Source organism: Quercus suber, unplaced genomic scaffold (assembly GCF_002906115.3).
Source record: "Quercus suber isolate HL8 unplaced genomic scaffold, Cork oak 2.0 scaffold_2, whole genome shotgun sequence".
In the NCBI taxonomy this organism is placed as follows: Eukaryota; Viridiplantae; Streptophyta; class Magnoliopsida; order Fagales; family Fagaceae; genus Quercus; species Quercus suber.
Window position 1 is genome coordinate 4,229,868 of NW_027069469.1, and position 21,746 is coordinate 4,251,613.

Genomic DNA, 21,746 nt, shown 5'->3' on the forward strand with positions numbered 1-21,746 from the left:
AGTGGATGAAGTTGCCGAATTGAGACCCAATAGCATATGAAGACACTGATTGGTCACATATTTCTGTGATTATTTTAGCTGATTTCAGTTTCTTAGAGAGGTTAAATGATTAGTTAGTTCTTTAATTAAGTGAGACTTTTGTATATAAGAGATCATTTTCTCATAATATAATTCAGTACACACACTCTCTCTCTCTGTAATGTTTTTGCTGTATTGCTTGATATTTTTTTTTCACCCATCCCACCCAAAAAGAAAAGGAGAGAGCAAGAGACAAAGCTAGATGCAATTAGTTTGACTGAGTTGAATTCGAGTCACTTAATTTGTTTGTGGCCTTTCTAGAAGCGAAGCAGGTAATTAATTTGTTTATTCCACGTCAGTATTTCAATTTTCATTCAGGTAGGACTGTTAAGTGGGCAAGATTTAGGCCATTTTTAGACATTGTTGACCCAAAAAAAAAGGGGTATTAGAGAAAAGAATCCGTACAAGATGGGAAATGTTTTACTGCATATTTGTACATAGTAATTGCTACGTATAGAGATATGTAAGTGACAGCAAAAAGAAGGGGATATGTGTGTAATGCACATGATCAAGTGGACACTTGAACACACGCTCATTTCTTTTTGCTGTCATATACTCTTGTATGCAGCAAAACTTTTCTAATACAACAATATGAGAAGGGAGTTTCACATGTATATACAATTAAATTAAGATATAGTAGAATTTTTAACTCGTATGAAAAAAAAAAAAAAAAACTTTTTTTTTCTTTTTTCTTTTCTCAGTTCTTAAATAAGAAAAAGTAGAAAGTAAACGAACTTTCTAACCCATCTTTATCCTTGTGCTTTACTTGTTTTCACACTCATACCACATGCAAACATGAGATTTTTTTTTCCCTGCCTAGGTAATTTAAATACTTATCCTTTCATTCCACTTGCTTGACTAGTAGTGGCTGGTGCAATGATGATTGCCCATGTGTGGATGACAATATGTAGCCGAGTAAGCCATTTTATGAAATTGACAGATACGTATAAACCGCTATGGCCATGAGATTGAGTGTGATTCTATTCATCCAAAAAAATAAAATAAAAAAATAATAGAGAAAATGTGGTTCTATTGAAGATCCAAATTCTTGCACTTAAAAACTAGTTTTTGGATCTTGAACATACGAGAGTTCACTTTTCCTCTCTCCAAAAAATTGAATCAAAATCTTCAACATTTAGTTGATCTCTATTTCACCGTCCACTTAAACTGTCATCCACACCTCTTCTAATAAAAAATTTGAAATTTTTTTAATCAATTTTTAATGTAAATAGTTTACATTTAAAAAGGTGGGTGTTTCGTTATAGATTAAAGAGGAGGTGATTATTATTATTATTATTATTATTATCACAAATACAACAATTGCTCCAAACCATTATTTTTATTTTCATTGTCATTGTAAATGACATATGCAAATAATTTAATAATACTTTAATTCTTACGTTGAGAAAAAAAAATTGTAAAATTTATTTTATATATATATATATATATATTTCGCTAAAAGAACTCTTTTGGCACGTAATTATTCCATCATGTGTATGAAATATTCCTTTTAAGCATCTATGTGTATGATCAACTAAATTTTAGTAAGGAAAATTCCTAGTAATACTCATAAATAACTAGAGTTACTCGATGATGATAATAATCAGGTAAAAGCTGACAAACAATTTGTTTGAAATTTTGCAAATATTTGGATGGTGAAGTGGGCCTTGTGTATCTATATTGGATTCGTGTTTCTTCGTTTGTTGCATTGAGCATTTTACTAAAATTGCCTTCTAGAAAAGCTAATCATGTTCGTTAACTCCACGTGCAATTCAGAAAAGAGGAAGAAAATTTTGCAAACCACTGATGTTCGTGTGTGTGGCTGTCGCTAAAACTACCTAACCAAGCAACTAAACGACTGTAGCATAATATAAAAAAAATTCCTCATTGAAAACAAAGAGACATTAAGGTACAAATGTGTCATTTTCGTTGTCCCTCCCTACTCCCTAGTCAACTTAAACTTAAACAATTATCTGTATTCAAATGTAAAATATAAAGGAGGGCCAAGGTGCTATAATATGGGTTGAAGAATGACCACCTTGGAGTTCTAGAAGTGTATGGACGGATGTAATTTTATTAAGCTAGATGTGGTCCTACTTTCTTTGCTAGAAAAGTGAAAAAAAATAATAATAAAAAAAATTTGAACAAAATAATTTTCTTTAAGAAAAATATTACATGGAGAAATTGTTGTGGCCGGTGCAATGACACGTATGACGTGCGTGGTGCAATGACAGTATGAAATTTGTTTTGAGTAATACATGTTGCACATAAATTGTTATACAGTTTTGCACACACCATATTTTTTAACTAAAATTGTGACTTGAAGTCATGAATATTTTTAAGTCCAATATCATGACTTGAAGTCACAGTTTCAGTTCAAATATGTAGGCCCCGTTTAGTAAAATATTTTAAACACATATTTTCAATTTTTAAATAATATTACTCGTATTTTTACACACACGTATTTCAAAAAAATATAAACAACATTACTCAAATTCTTCTACCAAACGAGCCCATAGTGTGTGTAAAACTGTGTGAAGTGAAAATCACTAGTCAAAATATGAAGCCCATAAAGTCATTCTAATATTAGGTCGTGCTTATGCATGCATCTATGGGTTAAGTCAGTAAAGTGAAGTAAAATTGTTTGAGTTGCCAAAAAAGGGGCTATTTGGGTAAAGACTAGAGATTAGGTCATCACTTGAGTCCCATATAGGTGCACGTTCATCCCTTTTTGTGCTTTACTTGCATCTCATAGTTAGATACTTATATTTTCTAGAAACCACACTTAAACTATATATATAGGGGTTCAACAACTAAACTTCTTCTTACGGTAAAGGAATGTTGATGAAAACATTTTGATGAATTCAAATTATTGTTGAAATGGCATGAAGAAAATATAATGGAATTATAGTTTCAGATTGTTTTAATGGTAAATTGCAATTGAAAAGCTTTTTTCTTGCTGAATTATTGTTTATTAATTAAGTATTTGAAGTGGTGTTGTGATTGATGTACTCAATGACATTGCAACAAGATGTGTATTGAAGAAAGTAGGTGCCTACTTCAGAAGTAATTGTGTCGGAGTAAGGCCAATGTGAAAATATAGGGCATGGCAATGTGGATTCTTAAAATTACTCAGTGCATTTAATTTTTCTTCTTTATTACTCTAAGGTGAATTACTTCAATCTATCTTTCTCTGTCTTCTCCGTTTGTTTCAATAAGTTTATTGCTCTAAAGGTAAACAGAGAGTAATAAGTTTTTTCTTTTATTTTACATAATCACCTTTATAAAACACTCTACATCTCGTTCTTCATTTTAGCTACATCATATTAAAATAATTTTTTTTTTCAAAAAATCCATTCAACTCATCACATCATATTAAAATAATCTTATTATTTTCAAAAAAAGTTCTAAGGAAAGAGAAAAGTGAATAAAAAATGGGGAAAATGTTTTACAAAAGCTACGGTGCTTTTGTATATTAAAAAAGTACTAATTTAATGCATTGTATTTAATTTTATACAAAATAAATAACTGGATGAAGCTAGGAATTGTTTCTCTTTTTAGGTATGGTGTTTTCTATTTTGCATTTTTATGGGTTTTACATGACTAAATGAGAATGCTCAACCTTTAAGATGGACTAGTTGCATATCCACACAATATGTGGGAACATAAATTTATTTTGAAATATGGTATAGTATAAGTAATTCTCTAAGCTTCATTGTAGATAATTTTTTCTCCCTAAAAATTAAACAATTTCTAAAAGTAATTTCTATTTCTCTAGCTATTTTTACAAATATATAATTTTATAATTTTTGGTGTGTTTAATTGATATTATTCCTTTTTAAAGTAGTCCATATTTTCTAACTATTGTTATTATGCATTGGATTTTCCTAATTTCTTTAGGTGTATAACTAAAATTTTTAAGTTTCAAATTTTTTATTCAAATTCTCATTCTATTAAGAAGATTATCATGATAATCAAAACTTAACATATAATAACAATTGATATTACTTAAATAATTAATAGTACTCCCAACCTAAACTTGTCTATTCCCATTCATATGTAAGTACACCGAATTGGACTAAAGTGGACGGAATTGGACCAAAGTGGACTAAATTAGACTAAAGTGAATGGAATTGGACCAAAGTGGACCGTATGCACTGAAGTGGACCGAATAGACCAACGTGGACCGAATTCCAAACTATAATTAGTAAACATAACTCAAAAAATTAATAATAATCATAATCTTAACTAATTAAAGGTGTTGTACGAACAATATTAGGCGTGCAGACATTACAGTGCACTTAAAATTGACCACCAGAATCAAACAGGAAAATTAGATAAAGTGCCTTAGAGGGCTCTTTAATCTCATGGAACTTTAATTTCCTCTCCAAAAAAAATTTCAACTTTGTCCAAGTATATTTGTTTTTCTTGTTCTTGATTTACCTTTCTTTGAATTTGCAAGACAGATTAATAAAAATATTTTGAAAGAAAAAAACCAGTCTTAAGGGGGGACAAATATAACTTCAAGCTGACAAAAAGCTCCATCTAATTCACCGTTTCAATTAACATGGCCTACTTTCAATAATAAATAACGCCAACCCAGCCCACTTTCATGAGAATTTAATTTCAAACCCACGTTTATTAAAAAGACAAAGCCCACTTTTTCTCTCTTAGACCAAACCAATATCTTTTTTTTTCTTTTTTTTTTTTTTTGAAAGCAAACCCAATATCATTTAATTAGAAAAAGAAATAGAATCCAAATACAAGGCCTTTAAGGCCGGGGTGGAGAATCTTCCAACCAATCAATATCCTCACCTAAATGCTTAGCATAACGAGCTAAGGAATGAGCTACTCCATTGGCACTACGGCTGACACTATTAAATTCTACATGTCGCAAACCTCCAGCCAAACAACGAATGTCGTCATAGATATTTCCCAAGCGGGACAAATCTGATCAGGCTAAAGTAATAGAGTTCATGACAGGTGTATTGTCCCTTTCCATGTGTTGAATAGACAATATTATTATTAACAACGCGATGTGTTATACCATGTTATGTATGCCAGAGTGAATACGGAAGGAGAAGCATAGAATAGGAACATCAAGAACACGAGACATGAATATATATAGGCGACTAAACCCTAGACTACTAGTACAAGTAGGAATGGGCTTGGACCTATTACATTGGGCTAATATGACTAATATATATTCTAACACCCTCCCTCAAATTTAAGGTGGAAGCTCGATGAAGGCTTGAGGTTGGATAAGCATGAGAAGATCACTTGGAGATGCCTTGAAGAATGCCTTTGAAGAAACCACAATGAAGAATGTGCCAATTCACCAATTTTGGAGTTTCAAATGAAGAAACAGAGTCCAAAATCGGAATCTACGAGAAAAACTGAGCAAGATAGGCCTTTCCGGAAATTTTGACTCTTGGTTAAAAGTCAACGCAAAAGTCAAAGTCAACAGATCATGGTCAAAGTCAACGGCTGCATGGACCGGGTCGGTTCCGGGTAGGGTCACGGATCGGGTTGCAGAGCTGCTGACTTGTCCTGATGACGTGGTGCTGACCTGGATTAGGACTTGCGTGGTGCTGATGTGGCAAGATGACATCATTAGATGACGTCAAGGTGACATCAGCAGCAGTCTTCAGGCACGTGTGGCGCGTGCGAGTATTCCACTAGCGCGTGAAAGATGAGTCAGAATCTGGGCGGCACGTGGAGGCGCGTGCTTCATTGGTTGAAAGCCAAATTTCTTTCGTGTTCAGAACGGTGGTCGACATGGCCTATAGTGCGACACGTGTGACTAATTGATGAGCTACACATAAGGAAACGCAAGCGACGCGTGGGGCAGATCTTGAAACGCAGGCGGCGCGTGTGAACGCGATAGACGACCGGACTTCTCGGGTTTGCAGATCGGCAAGCCACGAGTCCGACAGGGCGACGCGTGTGGTCACAATCCTATCCGATATTTGAGATTTGTGGCGACGCGTGAGTATTTTTTGGAGCCGACTGCGGTGCGTGGAGGCGCGTGACTGAGTTTCAGATGACCAGATTTCTGGGTTTTACTCTTGGTAGGCCGGGGAGCACATATGTGGGGTTGATTTCATCAGGCGAAGGCTTGATTTGCACAAATCTGATATTGATGTCACGAGTTTGCTTGAGTTTGTGGATCTTGGACATAGCACTGAGCCACAGTGGCTGCGAGATGCCATGGAGTCTAGATCTAGCAAAGAAGCATATGTGACTTCCAATGGTGGTGTGCACATAAGAATCTTCTTTGCTTGCTAGAGATTTTATTTGATGCCAAGAACGGAGTTTGGCTCTGATACCATGTTAAAATAAAACAATATTATTAGCAAACGCAATGTGTTATACTATGTTGTGTATGCTAGAGCGGATGCGGAAGGATAAGCATAGAATAGGAACACTAAGAACACGAGGGTTACGTGATCAAAGGAGTGGCGCGTGTTCCATAATCTTTTATGGAAGCCGAGAACTTCGGCGGTGCGTAGGAGGAGCAACCGAAGGCTTTGTCAGCGCATGGTGGCGTGTGCGGCGGTCTTTGGATTCCAGGTTCCTGGGTTTTGAGCCACGGTGGCTGTGAGAAGCCATGGAGACTAAATCCAATGAGGAATCCCTTAAGGGCTACATCTTTATTGTATAAGAGTGTAGTACAATAATCTGTATTACAATGAACCCTAACATGAATATATATAAGTGACTAAACTCTAGACTACTAGAACAAGTAGGAATGGGCTTGGGCCTATTATATTGGGCTAATATGACTAATATATATTCTAACACCATGATCAAGTCTGAAAAACCAGCATCCACTGCAAATTCTAGAGCTTTCCTACACACCAATACCTCTGCCTCTTCACTGTCTGGAACAGCACCACCCTTTGACGACAAAGCTGCCATAACCTGACCGCTATCATACCAAATTATAACCCTAACACCTAAAGCTGAAAATTGACCTTGTATACTTGTCCTTCGGGTGGCTGCCATGTCTGTGAGCGCCCATTGAAACCTGGTACCGTTAGCTGCATTTGTGCCTCTTTAAACTCCCTTAGAAGATTGCCAGCTCTCGCATTTAGCCTACTAGGCTCCTACAAAATTCCTCCATGCAAAACCAGGTTGCGTTGGTTCCAAATGAGCCACGCTTGGACCAGAAAAAACTCTAAATCCTCCTCGGTTAGCTTGTGCATCAGGTTCTCAAATAGCTGCATCACACCAAATTGATTAGTCAGACCCTTCTGCAGAATTCGAATTGGACATCCAGCCCACACATCCTGAGCAGCCCCACACTCCCACAAAGCATGTATAGATGTTTCTGGAAAACATTGGCAGATTGGACATGAATCATCCTTAATAATCCGTCGTTGCTGCAGCTTCTCATTAGTCAGTAAGATGTTGTGACAAGCATGCCAGCCAAAAGCTTTAATTTTATTTGGAATGTGAAGCTTCCAAATCCTCGCCCAAACCATGCTGCTTGACATCGGACCTGAACCTTCCCCCACCTGGCTAGCTTCTCGCAGCAACCTCCTCGTAACATAGTACCCGGACTTCACCGTATACCTTCCATTTTTATTATGTAGCCAAACCAAAACATCAGGCACACAACGTCGACTTAGAGGAATCCTATAAATAGCCTCAGCATCAATTCCATTAAACACCGCATCTATCAAACCATGATCCCATTGAAAGTTCGACCAATCTATCAAATTTGACAATTGCCACTCCTCATCAACTTCATGTGGTGGGACTAGAATTTTGTTTGTTGGATGGCAGGGAATCCACTTATCTGTCAGAACCCGAATAGAGGATCCAATGCCCACTCTCCAATAATAGCCCTTCCTTAAAATAGGTTGAGTCGCTAGAAGACTTTTCCAACCATATGCAAATAATTTAACTTCTCATATGCAAATAATAACTTAGAAGAATTAACTCTTTGCATGCTTTCCATAATAAAATTATTACTGTAATTTGAATAATAATGTGTGCATTAAATAATTAATTAAACATTTGATTTCCCTTATTTACTCCGTAAAGAATGATGGACGCACAGGTGCACAAGGGTACCTCACACTTTTTCATGATGTAATTAGACCCTGGACTTGTCTTTAATAAAACAAACACCATTTTTCTTATCGCAAAATGACATTCATAAATAAAAAGAGTTTTTATTTCTAATTTGGGTTTCCTTACAAATATATATATATATATATATATATAAAAGTGAACACTTCAATATTTTTTTACAAAAGCTGAGTACACAAAACCCAAAAGTGGGATTGGGTCTTCAAAATTCGAATATACTATTTCATCAGAATATTACAAAAGACTGAAAGAGAACCAGGGCCCAACCCATCTTCCTTGGAAGGGAAGAAGACCCACATTGGGATAAGGAGATGGGTTTGGGCCCATGGGTAAAAACAAAGCAGGTCTAGATTGCTAAGCCACGAGCATAAGGCAATTAGCTTCTCTTCTAACTAAAAAAGAATTCAACAAACTTTTTAAGTCTTTCATAATCAAAGAGTCACCTTAAATTTTGTGTGAATTAGACATTATTTACTATATGATTCATAAGTGTAGAAACAATCTTTGATAATCCCACACATATGGGCCAATTATATGATATTTGCAAGTAGACCGCCACCATCATCTTGATCTTGATTCTTTGTCATGCCCTTTAAACTAAAATTGCTGAATGCTTTGCAAATATTTTGGAACAAATTTCAGGATGTATTAAGTACTAGAATTGTTTGGTGACAGAGGAAGGCATAAATTTGTGTGTACCAACGGCACAACACCTCTACTAGGATTCCGCATAAATTAATCAGGAACAACCTGAAGCAAGTAGCTCACATGCATGGATTGCACAAATGACATAAACAATCTTTAACATTGGGATAGATAGTTTGCGTTTTGAGGTCCTAATTTAATACCCAACAATGCAGTACTGTAGATAACTACTACCATGATAACGACCAGCATGATTGCACCATGCTTTCTTAGTGAAGAGATACCGGAGCCTCAAAAGTCTACTCCAAGAATGCCAGGAAAGATTGATAAGAGAAAGTTAAGAGGCTCATGAAACTCGGTGGAGGAATGAGCTTCTTTCTCACTTGCACAATTTTTTTAAAAATGACATAAATCAATTTTACTAGCATGTAATCCTTGCATATGTACACATGCATTAAAAAATATTCACGATTATAATTACATAAGAAACATTTATACCTAAGTTTAATATTATTAATTTATGTATTTGAATGTTACTACCTCATGATGTAATGGTCACTCCATATGTATAAATTCTTATGGGGTGAGAGGTTACTAGGGATGGTGTTTAAGTTTCCAAAAAAGAAAACTTATTTATATTTTTATAGGCTGTAAATATTTTTAATTGGGGTTGAAAGTGGACATAAATTACTTTTAAAAAGGAATGAACTAGTTTTAAATTATAAAAACACTTAGCACAAAGCTAGAGAGTATTTGAAATCTAATTGAATGGCACTTGCCATAATATTAGAGTGCAATTAGAATCTAATTTACATTCTCTATTGAGCTTCCACGTTTTTATATTAATAGTTGTTATTCTATTCAATACCGAAGAAACTTTGACAAAAAATATATGNTAATATAGAGAATAAATTGATTCACATATATAGTATTTTTAGAAAATATTAATTATTTGTGAAATATAAAAAAAAATAAGTAAAAAATTAAAAAAAAAAAAAAAAAAAAACAACTTACATGGGAAATCAAGGTGGTATTTATAAAAACCCTTGGAGAAAAAAAGAAAAAGAAAAAAACCCTTGGAGAAAAAAAAAAAAAAAAACACTAAGGCTGCGTTTGTTTTGGCTTCAAACGATTTTAGGAAATCATTTTACACCTTTTCGTGTGTCTGGTTGCGCATGGAAAATAGAGTTTTTCGGAATATATTATTTACTTTGATCGTAAAATAAGGCTTTTGACCCGAAAAATGAATGCAACTTCTGTTTTACTTTCAAATTATTTTGGGGCTCACAGATGCGGAGAGAGAGAGAGAGAGAGAGAGAGAGAGAGAGAGAGAGAGAGAGAGAGAGAGAGAGAGAGAGAGAGAGAGAGAGAGAGAGAGAGAGAGAGCTAGATCGCGCCCCACCCAGACGCGCCGGCGAGATCGCGCCATTGAGTTTGCGCCACCGAGATTGTCCTGCCGAGATCGCATCACCACTGAGATCGTACCCCAGCATCGGCACCGCTATCAAGATCGTCACCACCCAAGACTGATCTCGTTCTTGACCTAAAGCTCATCGGCACCATCGTTCTCATTCTCAACCCAAAGCTCATCGGCGGTGTTGTTCTCGTTCTCAACCTAAAGCTCATCGACGTCGCCAATCTCGTCGTCTCAATCTCATCGCCCATGACCGATCTTGTTGTCTTGATCTCGTCGCCCATGACCCATGATCGATCTCTCTCTTTCCCTCAATTTTCGATCACTCTCTCTTCCTCTCTTAGTTTGACCAAATTTTTTAGTTTAATGAATTGTTTTAAGCAGATTTTTGTTTCTTGAAGTGTATATATTGAAATTTTCTGTAATAAAATTTGTTTGGATGCTAAGAAAATAGTTGAGAAAATGTGAAAAATTTGTAGGAAAATAGCATTTTTAGAATGTTACCAAACACCGAAAATCGTTTTCCAGACTATTTTCCATTGCACAACCAAACATCCGAATTTTATTTTCCTTACGGGAATTCACTTTCCCTTGCATTCATTTTACACTCGGAATTCGATTTACATTGAACCAAACGTAGCCTAACCTGCAAGTATGAACAAAGACTTCATTCTATCCAACTTTTCTCAATCTCGATTCTCTAAAAGTAACAAATCAATCTTTTTTATCCTTAGTATTGTACAAAGACCAATAATAATTTTGGTAAGATGGTCTACGGTCGACTCCATCAAGGTTGTGAAACATTTTGCCATATAATAATAGAATAATGTTAGAGAAAAATCTTACAAATTTTACCATTGTAAACCTTATAAATTGATATGTTACTAATGGAAAGGATATATTGATTAAATAACTATTTATACTATATTATTTAGGTGACATCGTTCATATTAATTGTCACTTTAGTTTTTTTTTAGAAGGATTATCACTTCAGTTTATAAGTATTTTATAATAAAAGTTATAATACCTTTAATTTTTTTTCATAATAATAACCACTTATATCTTCTCAAAAAAAAAAAAAAAAAAAAAACCACTTATATTAAATTAATACAATTGCAAGGAAATCTATTATATCCATAAGGTTTGTGAAGCATAATATAAAAAGACTTCATTTCGGCATGGCCAAGTTATAACATCATGCTACCCTGATGCAAGGGTCACCATTTGTTTTATACAAGGAAATCGATGATTTTCACAGCTCTTTGGTTTTCTACAACTCTTAAGCTTGTTTATCTCACCTGACCCTTGACTAATACTCATAATACCTTTATTTATTTAAAATGTAAGCCATTAGCCTAGAATTATCAACTCACACTCAGCATCTGATAAATTCGCCAAATCCAGAACCACCAAATCTGAAAGGGTTGATTCTAAGAATTGGCTTGGTCAGTAACCTGCATATGCTCATGTTCCGCGAAGGGTAGAAGAAATAGAGACCCAACGTGATCAAGTTTGTTGACGAGTTAACACTAAATTGAGCCCGATCGACCTGTGATTACCCCTACGAAGGACTGAGAAGTGAAAGAATTCCATTTTTTTTCTAGAACTTCTGCTCTTTTACATAAATGCTATACAGTATAATGTGATACTCAAATTTGTGCAAATTGAATTGCATTGGGTTGTTTGAGTATGTGTTATGTAGGCATATGCTAAGCCCCATATTAGATGTTTGTTAAGCAGATTTTGAATTTATAAATGATTACGAGTAACTTCAATTACAACTTGACTAATCATTTTGGGGTGTAAGAGAAACTCAATACATGGAATTATACATATATTCAATTTAAACTATAAAAATTTGAACAAAACTTAAAATAAAGAAGACTCTTATTATGCAGACAAAAGACATCTTAGTTCTTGGAGAGAGGTTAAAGTTTTGCCTTGACATGAAAAATAAAAGTCCCTTGGAGATCAAGTAAAACCAAAAATTGTATTATAATCATAAGCCAACATGGACATTGATATAGGAGTCAGGAGATGCCAATGTTGACTTCATGCAGAGAGATTTTTGGAATTGGAACGATCCGTACGAGAAAGGCTACCTAGGAAATGATTGAAAATTGTTTACCCTTTGGGACCATCCCAACCAGTACATCAGCTTCCGTACATCTTGGTTGGGTCTGGTTGATGATTCATTCAGGCTACAAACGTCCAGAAAAGTGTATGACTACGTAATTTTTCACAACTTTTTATTACAATTGTGACGAGGCAGAGTGTGATTAGTGAAAAACAAATGGTGGGATTAGTGAAAAACATATTGATGGTTAATTACTCACAATTTGTCATAGCAGAGTTGTAGTAAAAAAGTTATGAAATATTTTGTAATCTTAGAACTACACTGAAACGTCACGGTTTACAAACCATTCCAACCACACTGTAAATAATAATTGTTATCTTAAATAATTAGAATCTAATTAATAGTATAAAATTTACAACAGAAAAAAAGTATTAAAAAAAAAAAACCCAAGTACTTTATTTCTTGAAAGTCACGTACCATACAAAAAGAAAGAAAGAAAAAGATAAAAATAAATCATTTCATAGTCAACACTCTAAATACTAATTATTATTATTTTTTTTTGAGTGAAAAGATTGTCTACTTGTTTATTATTCAACGACTTGAAAAATCAACGCATACAAAAGCGTTAATGTCAGGTGGAACAGACTCTATCCAAGGAGAAAAAGGAACAGATAACCTTGCTCTTGGATGAAAAAGGAAAAGATGACCTTGTTCTTTAGGCCAAAGCATGCACAACCACATTACATTGCCTTGCCACATGAGTGAAAGAAAAACTCCTCAATGAGCTAACATGAGATAACGTGTCCCTAGCCAAATGCCCAATAGTTGAGAGCTCTATACCAGCCTTTTGCAATCCCTTGATAACCACCTCTGAGTCACCTTCAAAATGGGATTGTTGCAACCCAATTTCCTTGACGAAAATCACAGCTCACCTCACTACCAGCATCTCCAAACACTCTACTGAATGAGGTTGTTTTATTTATCTGAGGAGATCCAGCGAGTTCTCAACCATATTTGGTGAGATTTAGCCAGATCCTGCCAAATCCCAGCAAATTTCAACGATTTTGGTTCAGATTTTGGCGATTTTGATGTAGATTTGGTGAATTTTTACATTTTTCGGCAATGATTTACAGATTCTGGCGCTTTTTTTTTTTTTTTTTTTTTTGCAGATTTCGGTGACATTTGCAGCTCCGGCGATGACCTGATCTCCACCCGAACAGACCCGATCTCCACCCAAATTCAAAACTAACTCAACCGATTGACGCTGGCAATCAATTTCTGGTCCCTCTTCTTTCCACCCGATGCCGGCGGGTCAGGTTCAGGCTAGGTCGAAAACTGACCTGGCCTGACCTGTGGACAGCCTTACACACTTCATTACTTCTAGCTAGCATTCATCTCTCTCTTTAAGCGTTCCTTTCAGCTACTACCAAGAAATGGTAGAAGCAATCCTCTTTGGTCTTGCACAAAAAATGATTGAAGTGTTGGCTTTACAAAGTCTTGACTTAAATTTCAACAAAGCACTCACAAGAAAGAAAAGAATGAAATTTTTTATTAAAATACTTCAAACTCACAAATAAAGAGATTAGTCAATGTTTTAGATTGTTTTTGATATGAGATGGAGAAACAAAAATAATGCAGGAAAATAATAAAGTCCACACTATTTTCTTGTGACTAATAAGGCCTTATCTTCACATGAAAATTGAAGTTAAGGATGACTGAAATTCAAGAATTTGAGTAAAAATCACTTTCAAATTTCAATTCAAGACCGGGAAATGGAAATAATGCAAGGTATAAAGGTCCATACGGTTTTCTCTCGATGTTGAGGGGACCAATATTACTGGCCATTCCTCCTCCTTAGCTTTCTTATCATCAACAAATGCCATTTAAGCCTTTGAGAGCTGTTGGTGGAAATAGGAAGAATAAGACATAAACTTCCCTTCTTTTGAGTTCCATGGGTTTATATTTTCCTTGTTTCTTTGATATTTTGGTGTTTGTTCAAGTCTCAAGCTTCTCACTTTAATTTGATAAATTTATTTCTTCTAATTTTATGCTTTTGTCATAATTTTTGGAATGTGGCTTTTAAACAAGTAATACTAGAGAGTAGAGATACAGTTTTTTTTTACAACATATTTTATTAAGAAGGTAAATTATGAGTGAAGCAACATCCAAAATGTAGATTTAAAAAAGGTTAATTTTATGCTTTTATCATCATTTTTGGAATGTGGCTTTTAAACAAGTAATACTAGAGAGTAGAGATACAATTTTTTTTTTTACAACATATTTTATTAGAGAGATGCTACGTTTACAACAATTTTACAATATTTTTACAACAAATCACACGTGGTTAGTTGTTATTGGTTCAAATTTGAAACTAACACTAAGATTACTTTTTTGCCCCAACAATAATAACCAGTAACAACCTGCCACTTAAGATTTGTTGTAAAAATGTTGTAGACATATCATTTCTCATTTTATTAAGAAGGTAAATTATGAGTGAAGCAACATCCAAAATGTAGATTTAAAAAAGGTTAATTCATCCAAAAGGAAGATTAGAAACAAAATTAAGGAAAAAATTGAAAGTGATATAAACTAATTATTGCAAATAGGAGACTCAAAATCCATTTTTTGCCTTCATTACTACAAATGTGAAAACCATTTCATCACACTCAAAGCTAGGCTATATTAATAATTGTATGGAACATACGGTCTTTGTTCTCTCTCATGTGTCATGACTAATTTATGACTTTATCCATTTATTCTCTCACCACCTATTTAGTGGAAGAGAAATAAATTTATTCATTTCATGATATCGCAATGCTTTTATAAGCTTATATATAACCTTTATTTTACCTCAAGAAAGAAAAAGATAAACACTTGGCTTGTGCCATTTAATTTATTTTTTTTAATAAAAAAAAGCCACTTGGCTTGAATTTTTTATTTTTTTTATTAGTCCGTCTAGTGGAGATGAAAAAAAATGGAAGAATAGAAAATATTGAGATGATAGAAAATATTTGTCCCCTTTGTATATGTAGTATAGATGATGGGGAAAAAAAATGAAGAAGATTAAATTACTATTATATCCTTATTATTATGTGAAACGATGGAAAAGTGGACGAATGATTTTTTAAGTTTCTTCTCAAACCCGTTTCCCTTCCATTTTCTTCTCAAATTGGAAGGAAAAAAATGATGGGTTACGTAAAATTCATTTACCCTATTTTGATTCCCCTCTTTTTTGACCCCAAACCACACAATGAAAAATCATATTTTCCTCTCCCATTTTTCCCTTTCCCATATTTCATTCTCTCCCTTTACACCCCCAACTAAACGTAACATTCAAAATAGTTAAGCCCAAATTCACTTTAAGAGATAACATTTTTTCTTTATAAACCCTATGGCCATATATGAAATTTTCAAAATGGAATTAAGTATTCGGACCAAACCTAGTGGAGCACTTCTATTATGTTCTACTAGCATGTAACCTATGCATACGCATTGATGCTATGGTCACCAAAAAGCTACACAAGTGATAGTATTTGGGCCCCAATTTATTTATATGTGGGCTATGTCACGATCCTACAGGTCGGGCCCTAAACTTGGCTTGATTTGTCTCCTCCAAACCTTAATGCTAGAACCTCCCTCTGGTTTCCTTCTGCTCTCCTGTGTTTCCTTGTGTTTTTCTTTCAGTTTCTCACTCCCCTAATTTTTCCAACCCCTAACTTTGTGTGCTTCAGTCACTTATATAGCCTTCTCTTAGTGGGGTTGAAATTATCACCTTTTGCTGGTTTCTATGCAATCCCACTTTCACCTCCAATCCCTAGAATAATCATGTTCTCTGAAGATTCTCTCGAAACTTGTTCCAGATGTTGAATAGTGTTCGACAGCGGATTTCCCAAAGGCATTAACTATGATCTGTTACCAACCTAAATTAGCCTTGTCCTCTTGCTAAATTCCCTTAGTCATTAGCTTGTAGTGGGCCCAACATGCTCCCGAATGCAGAACATTTCCTGATCGTTGCGATTAGACCTTAGCACATCTACCAGTGAACTGGTCTTGGCCCAACGACAGTGGGCCTCGGTTACTCGAACCATCCTGGGTTACTTGGGCCGTTCTGGGTCACTTAGGGTTAACCCCTACATACAGGCCATTCTGGGCCACTTGGGCTTGAGCCCCTATAGATGCATTTAAAAATAAAAACATTTTTTCAATCGTAAAAATATACATAATTGATTGAATCATTATAAAAATAACTGTAATCGGATGCATATTAAAATTCTTGCCTAAATTTAATAGTACTTATGATAATTTTTATTCTACTTTTTAATAAGATAGAAAGTGTGATGATTTTTGTTAAGTAGATATATGATTAGTTTCTATTAAAAAAAAATGATTAGTTTTTTAATTAATTTATTTATTTATTTTATGTTTCATTAATATTGGACTTTTAGTATATATTTTGCACTCATTAACTCACTTGACACAATGATTAAAAAAATTTAGTGGACACATGACACAAAATTAGCTCACAAGTGAAAACTAATTTAGTATCTAATTAATTTTTTCTCAACTTTGACTTTAAAAATGCTGAAACACTGTGCCTTTTTGTTTGACAAACTATTTCAGTACTATTTTTTGCACCGTTAGAGCATCCACATTAGTGGATGCAAAATCGTGTATAATAGAAAAAGGTACCACTTTTACACATTTTGCCTAAAATATGTTTCACATTAGTGCTTCTAAAAATGTGTAAAAATGTGTATATTTATTCACTTGCTACAATACCTATGTATATTTACATGGTTACTATAGCTCGTCCATATATTATTTTATTAATTTCCCGTTCGCACCTTTTTTTCTCTTTCTTATCCGTGCACAACGACCTCAGTAACTTCTTCTCTCCTCATCTTTTTTTTCCTCAATTGCTCACAAACATACCCACACACAAACATATTCACACAGACAAATCAACATAGAGATACACAAACACACCCACACACAAACAAACCCACACGGAAAAACCAATAAAGAGACAGATCAGTGCTTGATCGGAATGATCGGTGCTTGTGGATCGGAGCTAGGGAGATCTCGATCAGATCTGATCTGGTTGGATCTGATCGATGCTTGTGGATCAGAGCTAGGGAGATCTGGTCGATGCTTGTGGATCGAAGCTAGGGAGATCTTGGTTATATCTGATTTGGTCAGATCTGATCGGTACTTGTGGATCGGAGTTAGGGAGATCGGTGCTTGATCGGGTCTTGCCTGATCGGAGCTGTGGATTGGTGCTTGTGACCGAGATGGTATGGATTAGATCGATAGGGAAAGTTGATCTGTGTTTAGAAATGGGTATAGAGATGGGTAGAGAGATGGGTATAGAGAGAGAGCAACAAATCAGAAAAAATGGGTAGGGAGAGAGAAAGCACGTGTATGTAAAGGGGTAAGTTGAGAGAAATAATAAAAAAAATTGATAAAATTGATTATTTAAATAAAAGAGATGATAGAATAGATAAACTGACGTGTGTGTTTTGTAAAAATGAATGTGTAAAGTAGAAAAAGTAAGTTTTTAGTATAAAAATGAATGTGTAAAATACACTAACTGATGTGGTTGCTCTTACAGTGGATAGTTATAAATTTTACACCATTTTCACTCTATATTTCTTTAGACAAATACTAAGGCTCCGTTTGTTTTGGTGGTAAATGATTTCAGGAAATAATTTACCACCTGACCCCAGTGTTTGGAAGCCAAGGAAAATAAAAATTTTCGAAAAATATGCTTTAGTTGACCAAAATTTACTCCTTTGAACTGGAAATGGTTTTACACTCTCATTTTCACTTCAAACCATTTCCGAGTCACGCATAAAAGAGAGAGAGCCAGAGAAACTTGAAGAAAGAAGCAACCATGCTGAGACCATCCGAGAAAGAAGAGACCAGAGCTCCACGCCGAGACCATGCTGAGAGAGAAGAGACCACACCAAGAGAAGAGACCACACTGTTCTAGCACTCAACGGTGAGTCCAATCCACATCCACATCGAGAAACCCAGAGCTCACCTCGCCAATTTCAACGCCGTTCCACCACCACCACTCAACGGTGAGTCCGATCCACATCCACACCGAGAAACCCAGACTTCACCTCGCCGATTTCAACGTTGTTCCACCACTCAACGGTGAGTCCGATCCGATCGCATTATATATTTATTTATTTATTTATTTACATAAATATTTATATATTTATTTACATAAATATTTATTTATTTATATAAATATTTACTGTTTTTATTTAATTTGCTCACCTCGCCGATTTCAACGCCGTTCCACCACTCAACGGTGAGTCCGATCCGATCGCATTATTTATTTATATAAATATTTACTGTTTTTATTTAATTTTTTTAATTATCCATTTTTTATTTAAACTGTGTATTATTGATGATTGGGTTTAGGGTGATCAATGTTTTTGCTGTGCTTTTGGTGAGAATTTGGCTAGTTGGGTATGAAACTGTGTATGAAATTTTGGAGCTTGAAATTTTGCTGTGTTTTATTTAAACTGTGTATGAAATTTTGTTGTGCTTTATTTAAACTGTGTATGAATTTGGCTAGTTAGGGTGATCAATGTTTTTGCTGTGCTTTATTTAAACTGTGTATGCAATTTTGGAGCTTGACTCATTCTGGTTTTTGCTGTGGGTTTTTTCAGAATTTGGCTAGTTGGGTTATGTGCAGAATTGTTGTTGTGATTTTTTTTTTTTTTTTTTTTTTAAAGAATTTGGCTAGTTGGGTTTGTGTAAAATTTGGCTAGTTGGGTTTTGTGTATACAGTTTTGGAGCTTGATATGTATACTTTGATGTAGCAAATGTTATTATGTTGCCTATTGGGTTATGTATACTTTCAAGCTTGAGACATGATAAATTGTATGATTTTTTTTAGCATTTGGTGTTATTATTTTCTTGCAATAGAATATGTGTGTGTTTAAATTGTATTGTGATGACTAAATTGAGACATGATGGTATTGTGATGATATCAATGTGTAGTTATCAATGTGATGGTATTGTGATGGTGTAAATATTGATTGTAAATAGAATGCAATGTGATTTGGTACTCGTTATAAATGTGGTTTGGATGTTTTTCGTTTGTGGTTGTTTTTATTTACATACCTTTTAGACCACAGTGTTTGTGATTTTGTTAGATGAAGAAAAAAACTAAAGCCGCAATTCTTGCCTCAGTTGCATCTGTCCTCCTTGTTGGGGTTGCATTGTTAAGGAAATTGCGACGTAGACATAGACGATTGCCTAGGGCGCCTTATGTTAATCATGCAACTGAGAGAGAGGAATACATAAATAGTATTTTGCATGGAAGTGAGATAAATTGTGTGAATCAACTTAGGATGAAGCGTATAGCTTTTCACCACTTATGTCACATCCTCACTGAGGGGGAGCACGTACGCTCGACTATTCACATGTTTGTTATGGAACAAGTGTTCATTTTCTTACATATTATTGGTCATAATGTGAGGTTCCGTGTAATAGGTAGTCGAATCTATAGATCAACTGAAACTGTTCATAGATATTTCAAGGTCGTCCTTAGGAGGGTCCTGAAATTATATAGAGCTCTAATAAGACTGCGTAGCGAAGATACACCTCCAGAGATAAGGAATAGTAGAAGGTTCTACCCATATTTTAAGTTAAATATTGCGACTTGTGTATTTTTGTAAATTGTGTAGATTTGTGTAATTTTAAACCATTATGTGTGTCGAAAATTAGGATTGTGTTGGAGCAATAGATGGTACACATGTTCGTGCATCTGTGCCACCGAAAATACAAGGAAGATTTCGTGGTTGCAAAGATGGAACCACGCAAAATGTGTTAACTGCCATTAGTTTTGACTTAAAGTTCACTTATGTATTGGCTGGATAGGAAGGCAATGCACATGATTCACGTGTGTTAACTGATGCATTTGCTAGGCCAGGGGGATTTTCAATTCTCGACGGTATTATACGATTACTTCACCTTTTTGGATTATTAGTTTAATAAATATTGTGCGTTTTCCTAAGCATAGTAGTGATCAGGTTTTATTTTTGAATATATGTAGGTAAATATTATCTTGGTGATGCTGGGTATGGTAATAAAAATGGAATATTGTCACCTTATTGGAGTGTGCGATATCACTTGAAAGAGTTTAGTGATCGTCTTCCTGAGAATGAGAAAGAATTGTTCAACCTTCGACACTCTTCATTGAGAACTACCATTGAGCGAGGGTTTGGAGTGTTGAAGAAACGTTTTCGAGTGTTGGATGCAGAACCATTTTGGTCTTTTGAAACCAAAGTGAAAGTAGTGTTAGCATGCTGTGTGATTCATAATCACATTATGGGGGTTGAACCAAATGACCATATTATGGAAGATGCAATGAACGAAGTAAAGTCTAGTGACCCCCAACAAGAAACACAATCACGTCGGGAGTCCATTGAAGGCAGTAGATCATGGAATGCTAAGAGAGATGAGATATGCCAAGCTATGTAGTCTGATTATATGAGGAGTGGAGAGTAGTACTTTATGTACATTTTTATGATTGTAATATGTGTTTTTTTTTTTGGTAAAGACAATGTATTTACTATAGACTTCTGGTGGTGTAATGAAAAAGTATTTTCAGCATTACATTGCTATTTGATGGTATTACGTTGTCATTTCTAGTGTTAGCATGTTTCATTCTATTGTGCACATTTTATAAGCATGGTTGTATGTGTGTTTGATTTGTTGTTCATATTCCGAGCTCCATTACTAAATGCTACTTTGACTATACAATTTTCATATGTAGTAATGTCAAAGGGCAAAGAAAAAATGAGCAGCAGTAAGCAATTTAGGTGGCTGCCGCCTATGCATAAAATGATGCTGAGGATACTTGCATAGGAGGCTGCAAAGGACAACAAGCCCTCTAGCACCTTCAAGGCAGGCTCCTTCGCTCTTGTAGCAAAGGAGATAAGTGCCCAATTTGGGGTTGAGTGCCACCCTTCCTACGTAGACAATCGGATGCGGACTCTAAGGACCATGTGGTCCACTATTGAGAAATTTCGAAAGAAGAGTGGCTTCGGTTGGGATGATAATCTCAAAATGATAACATGTGACGCAAAGACGTACCAAGAAGAAGTCATGATATGGCTTCCAATTATATTTTCTTAATAAATATGATAATATATGTTTTTGTCCATAAATTGAAATTTTAGTTTGGGAATTGAAGGCAAAGAATTATTTGAAAAGATATTCAGAGTTTCAAAGAAGGCATCTAGGAATAAATGTTAGAGGTTAGATGAAGTTTTAGTAAGTTATATAATGGTGTGAAGTAAACTTTATCATGATTTATTAAGTTTTAGTCCTAGAGTAATGTCACACTACCATATCTAGATGTTTAAATGCAGCATCTACTCCACACCATGATTTTATGTTTAATTTGAC